Source organism: Nycticebus coucang, chromosome 3 (genome assembly GCF_027406575.1).
Source record: "Nycticebus coucang isolate mNycCou1 chromosome 3, mNycCou1.pri, whole genome shotgun sequence".
In the NCBI taxonomy this organism is placed as follows: Eukaryota; Metazoa; Chordata; class Mammalia; order Primates; family Lorisidae; genus Nycticebus; species Nycticebus coucang.
Window position 1 is genome coordinate 104,486,597 of NC_069782.1, and position 21,611 is coordinate 104,508,207.

General features: G+C 36.9%; 1 protein-coding gene across 7 annotated transcripts in view; it reads left to right on the forward strand.

Moving 5' to 3' along the window:
* JMJD1C (jumonji domain containing 1C) overlaps nucleotides 1-21,611 on the forward strand; it is a 369,857-nt gene that overhangs the window by 261,539 nt on the left and 86,707 nt on the right. The window lies entirely within an intron of this gene.

The following is a 21,611-nucleotide window of genomic DNA, read 5'->3' on the forward strand; positions in this document are numbered from 1 at the left end:
GCAAGAAACCCAGTACATTTAATATATTTTGATTATAGCATGAATTATTTATTCAATCAAATATATAGCGAGAATCTTCTATGAGTCAGGTAGCCTTCTGACATTGGAAATACAGAGTGACCAAAATAAAGTCTCTGAAAATTCCTTGTTAGAATATAACTGGTTAGTGAGGGTGGTGGGTTCGAACTCGGCCTGGGCAAGCTAAAACAACAATAACAACTGCAACAACAACAAAATAGCCGGGTGTTATGGCGAGCACCTGTAGTCCCAGCTACTTGGGAGGCTGAGGCAAGAGAATTGCTTAACTCCAGGAGTTTGAGGTTGCTGTGAGCTGTGACGCCATGGCACTCCACCCAGGGTGACAGCTTGAGACTCTGTCTCAAAAAATAAAAAGAAAAGAAAAAGAAAATAACTGGTTAGTTATTAGTATTAATTATATTTGTCTCCAACTCTACATGTTAAGAATTGGGTCAGTTAATGTAATTCAATGAAATGAGTGTTTACTATATGTATATTTATTTAGCATAATCATTTTCTTTTTAAGGGGAAATTTTCCTTAAGATTGTAATTAACTAAATAATTTCATATATAAATTTCAGTTCCTCACTGTTGCAAATTAAATAGGAATATATGTAATTGGAAAAACATTTTCCAGTAGATCTAAATTATATGAGAAAATGCATCAAAAGTGTTAAGCTAAAAAGAACAGATTTTTTAAAAGTATTAAGGTGAATGATTTTTAAAATTTCTAGTGATCAGTTAATTTTTTACAGTATAAGTAAAAACTCTTAGAAGTTTGTTTTCTTTGTATATTTGGACTTCAGATTGAATATAATCTATATATAGGTTTCCTTTTATTCAGATGTTTAAAATAATGCAATTGCGTTGAGGATAAGTGAACTAACTGAACTTTTTTTTTTCCAACGGAGTGATAAGTTAATACTCCTGTTTCATGTCAGACTAGTTACTATTTTCCAAAAAATAAAATGTAGAGCCATTGTTTCCATGGAAAGAACAAGGGCTTGTGTTAATGAGCAGTGATTTGCTGTGCATGAAGTTATACTTAGGGAATTAGAATAGTTCTATTAGGCACACCAAAATTAGATGAAAGTTCCTTTAGTATAAATGTGTTTTTCTGTTTTGAAATAACATCAAGATGTTTTTGTCTTTTCATGTTTTTTTCTTATTCCTTTAACAGGTCTTTTTTTGTACTATTAGGTTTTGTTCTTTGTTTATAAAATGAATAGCTTAAAAACTCATAGCAAATTCCAGTTTAATAGTGGAGGTGTTGAAGCTTTTCCTTTGGGTTTCATTTTGTTTTTAATTGCGAATGCCATTTAGCTTAGTATCATTTGTTTCATTTCTTAACGGTCATGTAGAGGGAGTTAGAATAGCTGAATCTAAGTGAAATCAATAGAACTTCCAATTCTTAATTTTTTAATTCTATGTTTGCATTATTAGCACACTGAAAGTTTCAGCTTAGATTTGATTTAGAGAAGTGAATTGTTATATAGAAATTACTTTTCAACATACGTGCTTGACAGGTGGCCTAAAACTACAGCATGTTTTTTAAAATTACAAAGACTGAAAGAATGTGCTAACATGGGTGTGGGGGCACTTCTAAAATTTTTTAAAGTTTTTTTTTAAATTTTTTTCTTTTTATCAAAAAGGCATAATAGCTAAAGTCTTACATGGTTTGGTGAAATGTATGATTGTCTTTGTTAGTAAATTTTTTAAACTACTCTGCAAGATACAAGCAAGTCTTGTCTAGAAGGATATCTTCCAGAGGTGAAGTTACAGACTTGACATTTTAACCATTTGTGTTTACCCTCAAAATGTGAATTTTCAGTTCTAAGAAATCAGAAAGATTTAACCTAAGAGCACTTGATTTAGGATCTAACATACCTTAATTTTAGAATTTTTTTTTTTAAGAGACAGAGTCTCACTTTGTCGCCCTCAGTATAGTGTGATGGTCACTTTGTCACCCTCAGTAGAGTGTGATGGCGTCACAGCTCACAGCAATCTCCAACTCCTGGGCTTAGGCAATTCTCTTGCCTCAGCCTCCCCAGTAGCTGGGACTACAGGTGCCCGCCACAGTGCTCAGCTATTTTTTTGTTGCAGTTTGGCTGGGGCTGAGTTCGAACCCACCACCCTCAGTATATGGGGCCAGCGCCCTACTTACAGAGCCACAGGCGCCACCCAATTTTAGAATTTCTTAAGAGTATTAAGAGTAAGTGATGGTTTGTTTACAACAGAGCTAACTTTTCTATGTCCATTTTAATTTTTATTATTTGGGTTTTATAAATCAGATTAAAAATATAAAAATATTTTCTCATATAATATGATAGACACTTATTTTGAATGTAAATTTACTCCAGAGAACTAGAATGGCTCATTCTATTTTAAAATTTATTTATTTCAATGAATTTGTGAAATACAGACACATTCTAGGAAGAGAAAAAATTTTAGAGTGTGTAATTAGAGTGGCTTAATCTTGGATTGCTTTTTTCTAACAGTTGTTGAAGCAGTACATTAAATTCCTTGGCATCTTAAACGTGGCAGCTGTTACTGGCATAGATTTTGTAAATAGTGCCTTGACCTCTCTCAACCTTTAGGGTAATTATGTAATTCAAAAGGAGTTTGGGGACACTTGAACAAAATTTTTAATTGGTCTCCCTATTTTTTCTGACTTCTTTAAATTTCATGAGGCAATTTCTTTTGAATCTGTATGCTAGTTATCTTCCATAAACTTCTTAAGTGGGGGAGGATTTCTTCTTCAAAAATGGCTTTTTGTACATATTTTTAGGGTGATGAGTATATAAGTTTTATTTTTAAAATTCCCACAAATAATGCTTTGCTGTGAATCTAAATAAATGTTTTGCAGTGGGAATTTCCATATACCACCTTTCTGAGTTCTCAGCTTTTTATTCTGTATATGTTTTCTTTAGTTTCCTTTACAGTTGCATAGCCCTGTTTTTTATTAAATCAGAATGATAACATAGATATATTGTAAGGTAATGGCTAGGAAACAGATGACTCAAGATTAATACAAGTTCTTTCATGACAAGGTCATTGGTTTGAATACTATCCTTTTCTCTCTGTATGAGTTAAATGTATTGGATATTAGATGGTAAGTGTTAAGTTAGTTGATCTTACTAGCTTTTTAGGTGACATACAGTTGGATATTTCCAGGTATAACCATTATAGATTATAGTTTTCAGTATTTTGGATAGAAAATTGGCTGAGGAGAGAGATCAAATCAGCATTCTACGGAAAATATAATGGATACGTGGATAGGTCACTGAAGCAACATACCAGAGTATTGTTAAGTGTTTTTTCCCTTTCCTGTGTACACAAATGAGTTTCTACTTCCTCCTTTTAGGTCATGCCTGGTGTAGTTAACTTTCTTTGAAGTAGAGGGGGAAGGGAAAAGGGAGAGGAAGTAGGAGGGAACTCAGATAATACTGTGTCTTTCAGCTGGCTGAGAAGATAGGAGAAAAAACAGATTATTGCTTGTTTAAAGACGCTTTCTATAGTTTTTCTTTATTATGTAATATCTGTGCTATTATTTTTTTCTCTGAATTATGGTTACAGAAGTTAAAAAAATTTTTTTCATTAAATACGATTACAGTTTTGAACAAACTTACTTTAAAATGTTTGACAAATGAAATAGAACATTGAACTTTGGGCATGATTTTGAAATCATCTTGTCCTGGATTTTTGGCTCCTGGCTGTGAACATACCTGCAGTTTTCAGTTTGGTTGCTTCATAGAGGATACAGAAGCAATTATTTCTTACCTGAAAGTTGTACATGACTCATATCAGTTAATCTGGCGTGGTTTGGTTTATTGGTCTAGTATTTTCTAGGGATCTCAATCCTCTTTGCTTTTCAGTATAATAAAGCAAAGGGCACTAGTCAACACTATTGGAGATTTGATGTAGAATGTGCTTGTCCAAAATTAAACCCTATATTTTTTGTATTCAAAGTTCATTGTAGTAACGAGATGTTTTTGTTAGAATAAGGTTGTATGCAAATGCTAGATCTGAAGGAATGATTTTATTCCATTCGGAGTTCTGTATCCTGATGAGCTGATAAATATTTAAGGATAAGACTCTTAATTCTGTAGTCTTTATTAACTGTAGAATATAGACATTGAACTATAGTACTTTACTAAATAACTAGAAATAGTACTATTGTACTATAAATTTCTGTTTACAGGAATGGGGAGGAATGGGTGGAAAAAACCTGAATATTGTCTTACTACCTGGAATAACAATTGCTTTAAAGAATTAAAACAGAAAAGCATCTTATAATATCTAGTAAATGAATATGTCTGAACTGTGCCAGATCTGTTTATCTGTAATCTCCATAGGCCTTCAGTGATAGTTGTTTTTCTGGTTTGAGTTCATTTTAATGCATAATTCTTTCCTTTTTTATATAAATTTATTGACTATAATTGCCAAATATCACTAAAGTAATTGTTGCTAAACATATTGCTTACTAAAAATAGCTCATATAGTTGCCTAGGACAAATTAGCTGTATTTTAGGGAATAGAATGTAGCAGAGACATGTTTTTTGTTTTTTGTTTTTTTTTCTGCTGAATTTGTGTCATGGTTCTGTGGAGTTCAGAATTGCTTCACAAACAGAATGAGCTAATGCAAGTAAGGTGGAAATTAGCCCTTCATCGGTCAAGGGAAAAACTAACTGGTTATTTGGATGCTACTTAACAAATGTTATATACTTTGTTGAATTAAACAGTTGACGTTGCAGTCCACTCAAAGTTTGAAAATCTTCTTGGTAGAGATTTTGCTTATAAGCAGATCTATTTCTTAGATCTATTTCTTAAACTATTAGCAGATCTATTGCTAATAGTTTATTTCCTTCAAAGAGAATTTCATGTTACCATTGCTTTGGAGCATGGGGAAAGGACTTGCTTTTGCAAACTTTTGTTTGCCATCACTTCAATTTCTAGTATAGGCAGATCACTTTAAATCATTTTTATTATTTTTTATACATTATTTTTGGAGACAGGGTCTCACTTTGTCTTCTGCACTAGAGTGCAGTGGAGTCATCATAGCTCACTGCAACCTCAGAATGGGTTCAAGCCATCTTCCTGCCTCAGCCTACCACTGTTCCTGGCTAAATTTTTTTTTTTTTTTTTTTTTTTTTGAGACAGTGCTATGGCTTGAGCCCAGCTCACAGCAACCTAAAACTCTCAAGTAGCTGGAACTACAGAAGTGAACCACCACCCCTAGCTAATTTTCGGGGGTTGGGGGGAGTTGTTTGTTTTTGATAGAGATGGGTCTTATTTTGCTTAGGTCAGTCTCAAACTCCTGACCTCAAGCAATTCATGTAGTTGCCTAGGATAAGTGTTGTGGCCTCCCACAGTGGTCGGATTACATGTACAAGCCACTGCATTTAGTCTTCTGCCATTAATTTTTACTAACTTCATAATTCCCTGCTGATTACTTAATGGTTTTTATTTTATTATTGTTATTTTTTTTGAGACAGAGTCTTACTTTGTTGCCCTGGGTAGAGTGCTGTGGCTTGGTAGTTAATAGCAACCTCGAACTCTTGGGCTTAAGCAATTCCTCTTGCCTTAGCCTCTTGAGTGCTGAGACTATGTACAGATGCAGATGCACCATGATGGCCAGATAGTTTTTCTATTTTTAGTAGAGATGGGATCTTGCTCTTGCTCAGGCTCACCTCAGCCTTCCAAAATGTTAGGATTACAGGGTGGGGCCACGGTGGCCTGCTGCTTAATAGTTTTTGAACTTGATAAAAGCCTATAATCTTAGTACTCTGGGAGGCCAAGGTGAGTGGATCACTTGAGCTCAGGAGTTCTAGACCCCATCTCTACTTTAAAAAAATAGAAAAATTAACTGGGCGTGGCGGTGCATGCCTGTAATCTCAACTGTTCAGGAAGCTGAAGCTAGAAGATCGCTTAAGCCCAAGAGTTTGAGGTTTTTGTGAGCTGTGACACCAGGGCACTCTACCAAGGGTGATCAAGTGAGACTGTGTCTCAAAAATAAAAAATGTTGATAAAAGCATAAGTAATGGTGTTTTGTTTTTTTTTTTTCAAACAGTTTATAATCTATGGTAAGAAATTACATAAAAACACTTTTATTAAAGTAGATTTGCTTTAAAGAGCCTGCAATAAAGACATCAGAGATAAAAACATAAGAGAAGTCAGTAGAGATTGAAATGGTTAAAGAAGTCTCATGAAGGAGATAAAACTTGAGTGGGGTTCACGTGAAGGGAGATGAAATGAATGATTTAGGGTAATCCAGACATTGGCCAGGAGGGACAGCATAATGGATGATGAGGAGGTGTATGTAAGTGACATAGAATATCAGCCTAGCTAGAGAAGAGAGTTTGTTTTTGAACAGTAGAATTCACACTAGATGACATACACGGGGTCAGATAAAAGAGGAAAAGCATTGCTAATAACAGTTAGCAGAAGAATAACAAATCATCTACCCCGTTTCCCCGAAAATAAGACAGTGTCTTATTTTAAGGTGTGTTCCCAAAGATGTGCTAGGTCTTATTTTCAGGGGGTGTCTTATTTTTGGGGAAGCAGGGTAAATAACAATGGCATGTTGGATTTTTTTTTTTGTAAATATCTTAAGCTTCTAACTGATGGGGTCTTTACTAGAGTCTTTTATCCTAGAGATTTAGTCTAGCAAAATGGTTAAGAAGTTGAATGTTGACATTATTTCAAGCAAACATGGTTTAAAACCATATTTCAAATAGCAAAGCTCGAACTCCTGAGCTTTGCCATTTGCTAGCTATGTGACATTGGGAAATCAAAGCTGTTCTTCCTAAATAAATGATTTCCTTATCTACCTCAGGGTTGTTAGGAAGATTAAATGGAACGACATACATATTAAAGAGCTTATTATACAGAAACTGCTTAGCAGAAATTAATAGTATCTAGACATGGTCTAAATTTATCTTCTGGTGGATATTTGAAATTTTTCTTCCTACCATTCATACTCATTGGACATTTCTCTGCCACTATCTGCCTCTTTTTTTTTTTTTTTAAAGACAGAGTCTTAACTCTGGCACCCTGGGTAAAAACTCTTGAGCTCAAAGGATCCTCTCGCCTTAGCCTCTTGAGTAGCTGCGACTACAGCTGCCCCCCACAATGCCTGGCTATTTTTTTTAATAGGAATGAAGTATTGCCCTTCCTCAGGCTGGCCTCACTCCTGACCTCAAGCAACCCACCCACCTTGGCCTCCCCAAATCCTGGGATTACAGGTGTGAGCCACTGTGCCCTTCTTTTTTTTTTTTTTTTTTTGTAGAGACAGAGTCTCACTTTATTGCCCTCAGTAGAGTGCTGTGCCATCACAGCTCACAGCAACCTCCAGCTCCTGAGCTTAGGCGATTCTCTTGCCTCAGCCTCCCTAGTAGCTGGGACCACAGGTGTCTGCCACAACGCCTGGCTATTTTTTGTTGCAGTTTGGCCGGGGCCGGGTTTGAACCCACCACCCTCAGTATATGGGGTCGGCGCCTTACTCACTGAGCCACAGGTGCCCCTGTGCCCTTCTTTTAACAATGTCTTTATTATCTTCTCTAGAACCCTTACCTTTCAGTAGATGGTACTACATAAACTCTTTCAGATGTTAGTATAAGGCATTTTCAGTATATAATAAGAACATGTTTTGTAGTAATGTTTATTCTTCTCCTGTTTTAAGAAGCATATGTAGGTAAGATTACATGGTGACTTCTTAAGCTATTAAATTTTTTTTTTTTTTTAGAGATAGAGTCTCTTTTTGTCATCCTCGGTAGAGTGCAGTGGTGTTATAGCTCACAGAAACCTCCATCCAGCTCTTGGGCTTAGGTGATTCTCTTGCCTCAGCCTCCTGAGTAGCTGGGACTACAGGCACCTGCCACAACGCCTGGCTATTTTTTGTTGCAGTTTGGCCGGGACTGAGTTTGAACCGACTGGTGCCCTACTCACTGAGCACCAGGCGCCGCCCAGGCTATTAAAATATTAAGAAATAATATTAGTAGACAAGATGACTGCTGAATCATATTGTGGTATAATTCTTCATAACACACCATTACTTTTTACCATAGAGAAAGTCATAAACTGCATTGTTGCTGGTAGTGAATAGCCATTTTTATCTCAAAAAGTGTAAGTGTTACTTAGTAAAGCATAGGGTTGTTTTTCTATACCTAACTAACTTCTGAGGAGAGGCTTTGTAGATGTAATACTGCAAGCCAAAAATCCTCTAATAATTGAATTAAAAGTGTATGGCCTTTGAAATTCTTTTCAAGCACTCAAAGCTTTAATATCTGTAAAGTTACTAAAGTGACAAAATAGCCATTTCTGACCAGCATTAACACAGTCACGTTAAGCCTTAATTATTTTAGTCTCTGGGATAAAAGGCATTCAACCTAAAAGTAGTTTTATCATAAAAGAGAAAACTTTTGAAAATCAGAGTTCTACAAATTAGAGAACCAAGATTGTTTAGATTAACAATAGTTAAGTCTTTACTCTCTATTTTTCTCTTTCTGTTTCTGAATTATGTTTGGCAGGTGTTGAGCACATTCCTAAATGCTCCCTGTTTTCATTTGCACATCTCCCTTTTCCATTTTACTTTGACTTCTTATTAGCATTTGATTGAAATTTGGAAGTATGTCATTGACATAAAATCAGTAAAATGAGAACAATTATAGCATACACACCGTGCCAAGAGTATAAAAAATAGAGGATTATCTCCACAGCTCCAAACTATTGGTAGATTATTGGCTTGGTAGGATTAGCATCCCTGGGCCAGCGTGGCCTGGGGGTGGTCTAGGAGATAGTCCAGAGCAGGAAACAGCTATTGTGTAATTCATGGCTTTATTCCATTTCTAGTCAAAACTGACATCTTGCAATAGTAGAGCCAAGCTGAAGCCTGTATAGTAGGATGGACAAGAAAAGGGGAACTAGCAGCTTAAAGCAAAGTCTCTTTGTACTTCCTTATTTTTTTTTAACTTAAAGTTAGTACATCGTGTTAATAAATTCATGAATTTTGCTCTATAGTCTTTTTACATAATTCCTTCTATCACCTACCGAGGTGATTTTATATAGTTTCAAAAATAATTATGAAACATGCTTATGAAGTTCCCATAAATCAGTCAGATGTTTTGATTCATCTCTTCTGCCATTGAAAGAAGAGTTCTTCATCTGTAAAAATTGGTTTCGAAACTTTAGTGTGTTTAAAATGTATCCTTGGAATTCAGGAACATGTTATTTTGACTGAAATTTGGCCCAAGTATGAGCCATTCTGTAATACTCAGATAGAAAACAGTATTCTAAGTGACTTCAGTAGTTCTCTTCTGATCCCAAATCTGCTATGTTCATATGCTAAAAAATCTGCCAGTCCCTTTTTAATTTTTATGGCTGCTGTTACGAATTTAAAGTATGTGAAATTATGCTTATAGACATCAGATTCCAAAGAGTCTAAGCCATTACTAGTTACCATTGAGAAAGATTTTCTAGTTTTCTTCTTGCCATTTAAAATAGAATAATATTTATTTATTCCTTTTCTCAATTACATAATCTTACTAACGCATGGTCACATTATCCAAAATCTCAAAATTAAAATTCAGTTTCTCAGAGTAATGTTAGTATTTTTATATTTTTAAAATTTGAAAATATCCAAAAATACTTTTATGTGCTTTATTTTAGTTAGCCTTATGAGAAAACAGATTGTATTATACTCTTAATTTTGTGCAGTACTGCTAGGGTAGATAGTAATTTATTTAATCCACAAAACTCTCTGAGAATTCTAATTTACAAATGAAAAAGTAGGAAAAATAGAAACCCATGTAGATAAAATTTTAAAAGGGAGTATTATAAAAATATAGCAGGCAATGTCATGTACATCCATAGCAAGAAAATATATCTAAACCTTATGCAAATTGGAATTGGGAACTGAAAAGTCAAGAATTCGTCACATAGTCCCTTTTCTCCCTTACCCCAATCTCCTTTCTTTAGACAGGTTTCTTTTGCTTACTCATAGATTTTGTTTCTCATAGTGCTCATTTTCATGTGACTTGTGTGTGTCAGTATCAATTCACCCACCTATTCTTCTCTCCTTTGCAAGACCTTTTAGATCTGATTTATGTTTCTTACTAAATGGGATAGGTGGTATAAGAGAATGAAAGGAGAATATGGAATAAATATGAGAAAGAGACAAGAATATATGGTAGTAATTTCTATAGATAAAGGGCAGTGCCTGTGGCTCAGTGGGTAGGGTGCCGGCCCCACATACTGAGGGTGGCGGATCCAAACCCGGCCCCAGCCAAACTGCAACAAAAAATAGCCAGGCGTTGTGGCAGACACCTGTGGTCCCAGCTACTGGGGAGGCTGAGGCAAGAGAATTGCCTAAGCCCAGGAGCTGGAGGTTGCTGTGAGCTGTGATGGTTCAGCACTCTATCAAGGGCAATAGAGTGAGACTCTGTATCTAAAAAAGAAAATGAAGTTTAACAAAGTTGTGACCTAAGATCTAGGTTCACACAGCTGGTGGCAGCCAAAACAACTTGAACCCAAAACTTTAGATTCCAAGATGTTATTTCTGTCATACCACCCACCTTTGTGAGCTATCAAATGAGAAGTGTCTCCTATTTGTACATTGTTCTCTTTCATTTGGCTTTTTTTTCTTACATTTGAAATTTTTCCTGAATAAATGACCAAGTTTTTTCTTCATTTTATTGCCTGTACACCTTCCCTAGATTTTCTACATGCTAATAGCAAGCTATACTTCAAAACTGTGTATTTTCAGATTCAGCTTATCTTAGGGTTTGTGTATTTGATGTGCACCCCAAAACAACACCTATTATTTCAATGCGTGGCAGAGATGCAGAAGGAAAAAAGTTTGGACACCCCTGACTTAAGATGTTCTGTAGTCTCTTAGTTTTTTTCCAGCTGTGTAGCTTTCTTTTTTGTGCAAATAGGTATTTTGTGCAAATAGGTATCTCAAAGTTAAAACTGAAAAATAAATACTTTAAAATGAACCCTTGTCAGCCTCTTGATGAAAGATCGTTTGTACTCCAACTCTTCCAAGACTTCAGATTAAAGACAAAATACCAACAATAAATAATATGGGTGAGGGCTATTTATTCATGTATTTAAGGGCCTGTTGTGTTATATTAGGGAATACAAATACCTTTCCTTCATAGAGCCTACAGTCTAATGGGGGAAACACACATAGAAAAGTACAAATGTAAATATAGGCAAAATGTAGTAATAGACACCAGGGAAGAATAAGGAGTCCATTCTTGTTATGGGAGGGATACAAAGGAGATGTTCCTATTCTTAGAATAGAATTCTGTGATATATCAGGTTGAATATTAAAATTAGCTGACCCACTAGGACAAGAGAATTTGTTAAATACATGAAGTCAAGTGAATAAACAGAATGCCTGTTGAATGGACCATTTACATAAACCCTAAACATACCATCTATCTTCCTGTGAAGGTAGAGTAGTGATGAGAAAGGGAGACTTTTTAACCATTTTTAGTTGGGTAAGCCACTGATTGATCTCAATATCATTGTCCTCATTGAGTAGTATTTTGGTTGTTTCTATATAATGAGCATTAGTATAAAAGAAGCAAACAGAAAACTTACCATTTTAACCATTTACATTTACAATCACTGGCATTAAGTGCATTCACAATATTGTGCAACTATTACCCCTATGCATTTCCAGAACTTTTTTATCCCAAATAAAACTCTGCGTTAATTAAACAGTAACTCCCCATTTCCCAATTCTTCCCTCCCCCTAACTCCTGGTAACCTATAACCTCGATTTTACTTGACCTATGAATTTACCTATTTAGGGTACCTCACGCAAGTGGACTCTTGCACTATTGGTCCTTTTGTTACTGGCTTATTTACCTTAGCATAATGTTTTCAAGTTTGATCCATTTTGTAGCATGTGTTAGAATTTCGTTTTTATGGCTGAATGATACTCCGTTTTATGTATTGATCACTATTTCGTTTGCTCTTTCATCTCCTATTTTGTATTTTGGTTGTTTCTACCTTTTGCATAATTGCGAATAGTGCTGCTATGAACATTATTGTACAGATTTTGAGGTGTTCCTTTCAGTTATTTTGGGTATTTACCTAGGAGTGGAATTTTGCTGAATAATACGGTAATTCCATGTTACCAATGCACAAAGAAAGGTTCCAGTTTCTTTCATATCTGTACCAATACTTAAACTATTTTTCATTTTCTTAGTAATAGCCATGCTAATGGATATGAAGTGGTAACAAATTGTGATTTTGTTTTGCATCTCCCTAATGCTTAGTGATATTGAGCATCTTTTCATAAGATTATTGGTTATTACTAATACTACATGTATTTGGAGAATGTTCTTTCAAATCTGTTGCCCATTTTATAAAATGTTTGCTTTTTTGTCATAGAGATGTAGGAATTCTCTACTCTATATTCTGAATATCAGTATCTTATGAGGCATATTCTTTAGGAATATTTTTTTCCATTTCTATAGGTTGTGCTTTTCTTTCTCCATAGTGTTCTTTGATATACCCTTTTGAAAATTAACTGACCATTTATGTAACAATTTATTTCTGTACTCTGTATTCTATTTCTTGGTTTTTATGACTGTCCTTATACCAGTATCACTTGGGGTACCTTTTTTTTTTTTTTTCATGCTTTTACAGCTATGTAATTTGTTCAAATGATTGTTAACCCTAAGATAAATCAGACTAAAGTATACTATTCTGTTCTCTTGAAATTAGCATCTGAAACATTAAGTCAATCTTTGGAGTATAACTCCTGATTTGCAAATGATCAGGCATTAGACCTGCATTTTAGAGAAGGGTTTTTTTTTTTTTTTTTTTTGTCTGGGGCTGGGTTTGAACCCACCACCTCCTATATATGGGACTGGTGCCCTACTCCTTGAGCCACAGGTGCTGCCCCAGAAGGTATGTTTTTAAAAATTGAGGGAAAGATTGGGCTGTTAAGGCTTATGTCTGTAATTCTACTAGCACTTTGGGAGGCTGAGGCAGGAGAATCACTTGAGCCCAAGAGTTTGAAGTTGCAGTGAGCTATGATGATGCCCCTGCAGTCCCCATCCCTGTCCCCACCCCCACCCCCCCCCTCCCCTCCCCCTCATCCACATGCAAATATTGAGGAAAAGGAGGATCCTGTGATTCTGTGCTGTAACAATAGTCATTCACTTATTGTCAGTCACTTTGCTCTATGAATTCAAAAATAGATAAAATACTTGATTCTCTTTCAGATCAAAAGAGACATAAATGTAGAGTCTTTAAGCTTAAAGGGCCAAGATGTTATTCAGTATGTGGGCTTTAAAAACGTAATATTGGGGCGGTGCCTGTGGCTCTGTCGGTGGGGCGCCGGCCCCATATACCGAGGGTGGCGGGTTCTGACCTGGCCCCGGCCAAAGTGCAACCAAAGAATAGCCGGGCGTTGTGGCGGGCACCTGTAGTCCCAGCTGCTTGGGAGGCTGAGGCAAGAGAATCGCTTAAGCCCAGGAGTTGGAGGTTGCTGTGAGCTGTGTGAGGCCACGGCACTCTACCGAGGGCCATGAAGTGAGACCCTGTCTCTACAAAAAAAAAAAAAAAAAAAACGTAATATTGAACCTATTGCAGAGGATGGGTTTTTATCTTGTTTCTGTCACATCTACTTTTTTCTTCAAGAAATTACATTCTATCACATGTTAACAATTACTTTCAGTGGTTAACAAAGCCCAATGTTGAGAACTTTTCTTAAGGTTTATTGCATATATGTCAATCAGGAAAACATGTATTAATATAAATTGGTAGCATCTGCCTGGCATATTGTTAGTGTTGGGAAGCATTTTGAGGCTCTGCCCTTTGCCAAGTAAGAGTGTGTGGTTAATTAATGTTCTTCAATACCAGCATAGTAAATGAAAGTATTGTATTAGTTTTGATCACTTCTAAGGTATCTCTTTTCCAATTTGTCTTATTCCATAAATAGGTATGAATATACATGTCTATAGTTATATTTTTAATTTTTATTGGTACATAATAGATGTATGTATTTGGGAGTACATGTGGTAATTTAATACATTCATGTAATTTATAAAGATCAGATCAGTGTAATTGGTATTCATCACTTTATATATTTGTCTTTTATTTATGCTATAAACATTCAAATATTCTCTAGCTATTTTGAAAATAAATGGTAGATTATTGTAAACTGTGGTCACCTTACTGATTTATAAAACAATAGGTCTTATTTCTTCTCTCAAACTGTATATTTGCATCCATTAATCAACCTCTCTTCCTCCTCTCCCCTCTACCATTCCCTGTCACCAGTAAGTACAAATGTACTCACTCTGTTTTCATGTGATCCACTTTTGTAGTTCTCAGGTATGATTGAGAACATGCAATGTGTGTCTATGTCTGCTTCACTTATTTCATTTAACATAATGACCTCCAGTTCCATACATATTACTGCAAATGACAGGATTTCCTTTTTTATGGTTGAATAATATTCCCTTGTAAAAATATATTTTCTTTATCCATCACTGGGCTCTTAGGCTGAGTATATATTTTGGTTATTGTAAATAGCACTGCAGTAAACATGCAGGTGCAGAGAGGTCTCTTCCATATATTGATTTCCTTTTTTTTGGTGATATACCCCCTAGTCTTTTTTTTTTTTTTTTTTATTGTTAAATCATAGCTGTGTACATCAGTGCAATCAAGGGGTACAATGTGCTGGTTTCATATGCAATCTGAAATATTCTCGTTGAACTGTTCAACGTAGCCTTCATGGCATTTTCTTAGTTACTGTATGTAGGCATTTGTATTCTACATTTAGTAAATTTCACCTGTACCCATTCTAAGATGCACCGTAGGTGTGGCCCCACCCATTACCCTCCCTCCACCATTACCTCTCCCCTCCCTTCCCCTTCCTTGGCCCTTTCCCCATAGTCTTGTGCTATAGTTGGGTTATAGCCTTCATGTGAAAGCTATAATTTAGCTTCATAGTAGAGCTGAATACATTGGATACTTTTTCTTCCATTCCTGAGATACTTTGCTAAGAAGATATGTTCCAGCTCCATCCATGTAAACATGAAAGAGGTAAAGCTGCATAATATTCCATGGTATACATGTACCACAATTTGCTAGTCCATTTGTGGTACCCCCTAGTCTTATTACTGGATCATGTGGAAGTTCTGTTTGAGGAACTACTATGCTGTTCTCCATAGTGGCCTTGCTAATTTAATTTACATTACTATCAGCAGTTTACAAGGGTTCGCCTTTCTCTACATCCTCACCAATCTGTTCAGTTTCATACTAGAATTATGAATGGATTGCACACCACAGTTACAGTATTAGAATATTCTGGGTTTGTCTGTATACTTAATTTTACCAATGAGTTTTATATCTTCAATTTTTCTTTCAACATTAGTGATTTTTTTTTTTTTTTTTCCAAATGGAAGAATTCCCTTTAGTGATTCTTGAAGGATGGTTCTGGCAGTGGTGAAATCTTAGCTTTTGTTTGTATGGGAAAGACTATCTCTGCTTCATAGTTATAGAATAGCTTCACTGGAGGGCGGTTCCTGTGACTCAGTGGGTAGGGCACTGGCCCCATATGCCGGGGGTGATGGGTTCAAGCCTGGCCAGGGCAAAACTGCAACAAAAAAAATAGCCAGGCGTTGTGGCAGGCACCTGCAGTCCCAGCTACTCCGGAGGCTGAGGCAAGAGAATCACCTAAGCCCAGGAGTTGGAGGTTAATGTGAGCTGTGTGAGCCACAGCAGGCACTCCACCAAGGGCAATAAAGTGAGACTCTGTCTCTAAAAAGAAAAAAGAATAGCTTCTCTGGACACAGTATTCTTAGACAGCAGGTTTGTGCAGTGTATGTTTCGTTGTTGTTAGTTTTGTATCAATCCTTTGAGCATGTCATCTCATCTTCTGTACCACAGGGTTTCAGTTGAGAAGTCTGTTGCCATTCTAATTGTAGCTGCTTTATATGTTATTTGCTGCTTTTTTTCTTCCTACTTTTAGGATTCTCCCTTTGTCCTTTGAAATTCTCCATCTTCTATCCTTTGTGAGTTTCATTATCACATGCCTTGAGGGTAGTGTTATATGAGTTGTATCTATATTGTGTTCTTTAACCTTCCTTTACCTGTGTTTTTATCTCTTTTTCAAGTTCTGGATAGTTTTCTCTTACTACAATGCCTTTGAATAAGCTTTCTGCACTCCTTTATCTCTTGCTCATCTTTTTTTTTTTTTTGAGACAGAACATACTGTCACCCAATCTGAAGTGCAGTGGCTTCATCATAGCTGGCTGCATCTCAGTCTCCTGGGCTCAAGCAGTTTTCTGCCTCAGCCTCCTGATCTGGAATGGCTGGGACTACAGGTTAGGTTGGACTAATGGGTCTGCCACCACACCAGCTAATTTTTTTTCTATTCTTTGTAGACATGAGAGTATTTGCTCTTGCTAAGGCTACTCTCCAACTCCTGGCCTCAAGTAATCTTCCTGCCTTTTCCTCCCAGAGTGCTAGGTTAACAAATGTAAACCACCACGTCTGTCCTCATCTTCCTTTGGAATACCAATAATTCTTAGATTTAGTCATTTTAAGGTAATTTTCTATATCTTGTATGTAGTAGGTGGTCTTTATTCTTTTATTTTAATTTTTTTTAGGATACAGAGTCTTGCTCTGTCACCCAGGCTGGAATGCAGTGGTATAATCATAGCTCACTGTAGCCTTGAACTCTTGGGTCCCACTTCTGCCTCATGAGTAGCAAGCATTATAGAGGTTAACCACCATGCCTGACTGACCTTCTTTCCTTTTCATTATTTTTTCTTTTTTTCTCCTTTTACTTTGTTTTCAAGTAGCCTATCTTTATTTTATTATTATTGTTATTATTATTTATTTGAGACAGAGTCACACTGTGTCGCCCTTGGTAGAGTGCTGTGGTGTCACAGCTCACAGCAACCTACAACTCTTGGGCTTAAGTGATTCTCTTGCCTCAGCCTCCCAAGTAGCTGGGAATACAGGTGCCCACTGCAACGCCCAGCAACTTTCTGTTGCAGTTGTCGTTGTTTAGTTGGCTCAGGCGGGGCTTGAACTCGCCAGCCTTGGTGTATGTGGCTGACGCTGTAACTACTGTGCTACCGGTGCTGAGCCAAGTAGCCTATCTTTAAGCCTGATGATTCTTTTTGCTGCTTGCTTGATTGATTCTGCTGTTGAAAGCCTCTAAAGAGTATTTCAGTTAAGCAAATGTATTTCTCAGTTTCAAAAAAAAACAAAAAACTTTTTTTTTCCAGAGTGTCACTTTGTTGCCCTCAATAGAGTGCTGTAGCATCATAGCTCACAGCAACCTCAAACTCTTGGACTCAAGCAATTCTCTTGCCTTACCCTCCCAAGTAGCTGGGACTACAGGAGCCTGCACAATGCCTGGCTATTTTTAGAGGCAGGACTCGCTCTTGCTCAGGCTGGTCTTGAACCCAAGGGCTCAAGCAATCCACCTGCCTTGGCCTCCCAGAGTGCTAGGATTGCAGGTGTGAGCCACTGCATCTAGCCTAAAATTTTTTTTTTTTTAATTTCAATTCCTTTGTTAAATTCCTTTGATGAATTTTCTTTTCTTTCTTTTTTTTTTTTTTTTTAGGAGACAGAGTCTCACTTTATCACCCTCAGTAGAGTGTGTGGTGTCACAGCTTACAGCAACCTCCAACTCCTGGGCTTAGGCGGTTCTCTTGCCTCAGCCTCCTAGTCCCTAGGTGGGACTACAGGCACCTGCCACAACATCCGGCTATTTTTTGTTGCAGTTTGGCTAGGTCTGGGTTCAAACCCGCCACCCTCCGTATATGGGGCCAGCGCCCTACCCACTGAACCACAGGCACTGCCCACCTCTGATGAATTTTCAAATTGATTTTTCTGTGTTGTATTAGACATTACAGCATTTCCTTAAAATTCTTGCTTAGTTCACATATTGCTCAGCCTCCTGAGTAGCTGGGACTACAGGCGCCCGCCACAACGCCCGGCTATTTTTTGTTGCAGTTCAAACCTGCCACCATCATATGGGGCCATTGTCCTACTCAGACAAGGCACCCCCTTTCTATTTTGTTTTTAATTGGATATGTTTATTTAGAGATTCTTTGTAATTTACCTCTTTTTTCCCCTTGCTGGGTCCCTACTTCCTTTGGGGCATTAGACTGTGTCTTCAGGTCAAATTTGCCTGGGTTCTAGTAAACAATCAGAATGCTGATCCCAAATAGGGGATATCCCAGCAATGTGGCAATAGTTTTTATGCCTGTGGGATCTGTAGAACAAATCTACTACAGCATGGTGCTGCTGAACAGCCACTCTGATTTAGTGTCTCCTTTCACTGAGTAATGGAGCAGAATGCAGTCCTGGCTTCTCCCCTGAGATATTTTTCTCTTCAGGCACTCCCGATGCTTCCTGTAAGTTGAGGCAGGGACAGATCTCTTGCCAGGGAACCCCAGATTTTGGAAAAGATGTTGTCCACCTTGATCTCACTTTTTCCAATGTAGAAACTGTGAGTCAGGTGGAAATTTTCTACACTTTAGTGCTGGACGGCCTGGGGGAAGTGGCATCACAGTTGTGGAAACCATCTCTTTACCATCTGCTCAGGGATTTTTCATACTCTGTGTCCCTGGGAACTGTCTTGTCCTCATTTTTGAGTTGTGGGATTTTGCTAGTGATAATGTCCATGCTATATACTTGGTTTTGGTTTAGAGGGGGATGGAGCGAAGCTAGTTTTTTTCTATAGTATTGCCATTTTAGAATCAAAAGTCTGTATTTATGTATTTTTTTATGAATTCCATTTGAATGGTAGTACAAGTTGGATAGCTCTGTCTTTCCACCAAGAACTCCAAGGACTTTATAAGAGTATCTGCTAATATTTAGTGCTAATATTTAAATTTAAAGTCAGAAATAGGTTACAAAGTAAATTTTAAATTACAAGGAGAACCAAAATCAACATACAATAATCATAGAATTAATTGCCAAATTTTATTAAGATTTTGTTTAAAGATACTTATCTAATCATATACATATTTATGCATATAAGATTTATCCTCAGGAAATTTTGGCTCTTTGAAGGCAGTCTATTGAAATACTACAAATTGGTTATAGAATAGCTATCCAGCCTGAACTCCGATTTCACCTCTGGTGCTTACTATCTGAAATGCTATGCAAGGTATATAACCCCTTTACTACTTTTTTAATCTATAAAATAGATAATTAATACCTATCTCATGATACTGTTACCATTATTTGTGAGGTAGTACAGTAAATGTGAAAGATCTGGCTCGGCGCCTATGGCTCAAGCAGCTAAGGCGCCAGCCACATACACCTGAGCTGGCGGGTTTGAATCCAGCCCGAACCTGTGAAACAACAATGATGGCTGCGACCAAAAAATAGCCGGGCGTCGTGGCAGGCACCTGTAGTCCCAGCTACTTGGGAGGCGAAGGCACGAGAATCACTTGAGCCCAGGAGTTGGAGGTTGCTGTGAGCTGTGATGCCATGGCACTCTACCCAGGGCGATAGCTTGAGGCTCTGTCTCCAAAAAAAAAAAAAAAAAAAAAATCTTTGTTCTCAAATGTTTATGATAGAGAGTAATATGGGTAAGATTTGAGAAAAGTGATAGATCTTTTTGGGTAAATCTCTCTTCATGATGTTTTCACTTTCAAGAGATCCTTTAGAAGTAATTGTTTTTTAACCTTCAGATGATAAAATAGATGTCATTGATAGCCTTTACCACTTCATCAGTGAGTTATTTAATTGGTAAATTTCCTACATTCTACTAGTTTTCTATTAATTTTTCCCAGCCAAGATATTGCTCTCCTATGATATATCTTTTCAACACTTCTTAGTAAGATCTTAATTCCCTTAATCCTTTGTCTTTTTGTCATATATGCCTTTTAATTTTCTATTTTGGAATAGTCCTATTTTCTTTTTCTACCTTTAAACCATAAATCTACCCTGTCCACTATTGATAGCCACTAGTCATGTGTGGCTATTTAAACGTAAATTAAGTTAAAAATTCAGTTCTTCAGCCATGCAAGTCACATTTCAAGCACCTCAATAGTCTCATGTGGCACAGTGTATGTATATAGCATTTCCATCATAGAAAAATCTGTGGATAATTTTGCCTTAAATGCTAAGCACTGCAGAAAAAAATGACTCCTGTGTATTTTAGTGCCATTGTATTGTTCTCCACTCTTAGCCAAGCCTTTAGTATCATTTGGCGTTCTTTTGTATGCCTTTTTTTTTTCTTGAGACAGAGTCTAGAGTGCCATAGCATCACAGCTCACAGCAATCTCAAACTCTTGGGCCTAAGTGATTCTCGTGACTCATTCTCCCAAGTAGCTGGGACTACAGGTGCCCACCACAATGCCCAGCTGTTTTTTGTTGCAGTTCTCATTGTCGTTTGGCCGGCCTGGTCTGGGTTCAAACCTGCCAGCCTTGGTGTATGTGGTTTGCACCGTAACCACTGTGATACGATACTGGCCCCCCACTTCCCTTTTTTGAAGATGGATTTGTGCTATATTGTCCAGGCTTAAGTTAGAATTATGTGATAGGAACAACCGAGCCAGGTTGTATGCCCCTTTTGAGCTTCTGTTTTCTAAAGCAGTTATTCCAAATTATCACTACTCTACTCAGCTTCCTCCTTTTCTCTTAGTAGATGATCTTTCTTCTGCTGCACAGAGGAAATTGAGTTTATGAGAGGAACCTCCTTAACTTCCTGTTCTCATAAAAGCTATTTTTGCACCTCTCCTTTCCTCCTTTTCTCTAGTCTGAGATGGGTTCATTTTTATCACTACTTTGACTTTACAAATTGATTTACAAATTGGTTACCTGGTATGTCCCTGACACTATTTCTAGGTATTTAAGATATAGCCATGAACAAAACAAAAATTTTACTGTCCTCCTATAATATACCTTCTAGGAAAACACAGACAGCAAACAATAGGACTATTTAAACTGGGTATGGTGGCCTGTGCCTATAATCTCAGCTAGTATGGAGGCTTTGCTCGGAGCATTGATTGAGACTACAGTGAGCTATGATGATGCCACTATACTCCAGCCTGGTAGCAGCAATACCCTATCTCTTAAAAACAACAAAACCAAAATTGTTTAGTATATTAGAATATGGTAAGTGCTGTGGAGAAAAAATAAAGTCTAGAAGGGGATAGGAAGTATCAGCCAACACAGAAAATGAACAGCCCTATGAAATAATCAAGGTGTAAAACCATGTGAGAAAGGTTATCGGGTAGATTAAGGAGGGCTCTGTAGGCTACTATAAAGACTTTATTCTGTTAAGGACTGAAAGTCTTTGAAGGGTTTTGAGCAGAAGAATGATATGATAAAACTTTTTTCCTGTATATTATTTTAAACATATATAGCCATAGAATAGTAACATGAGCTCCCTTGTAGAATCCAGCTTTAACAATTATCAGTTCATGGCCAATAATGTTTCTTCTTCGTATTGTGTTCAACTTCACAATATTTTCAATTTCTGATGGATTTATTAGGATTTAACCCCATTATAAATTAAGGAGCATCTGTATGGTAAAATAAATCTCACCATATTGTTTCATCCCTAATTTTCTCAATATGTATATTTA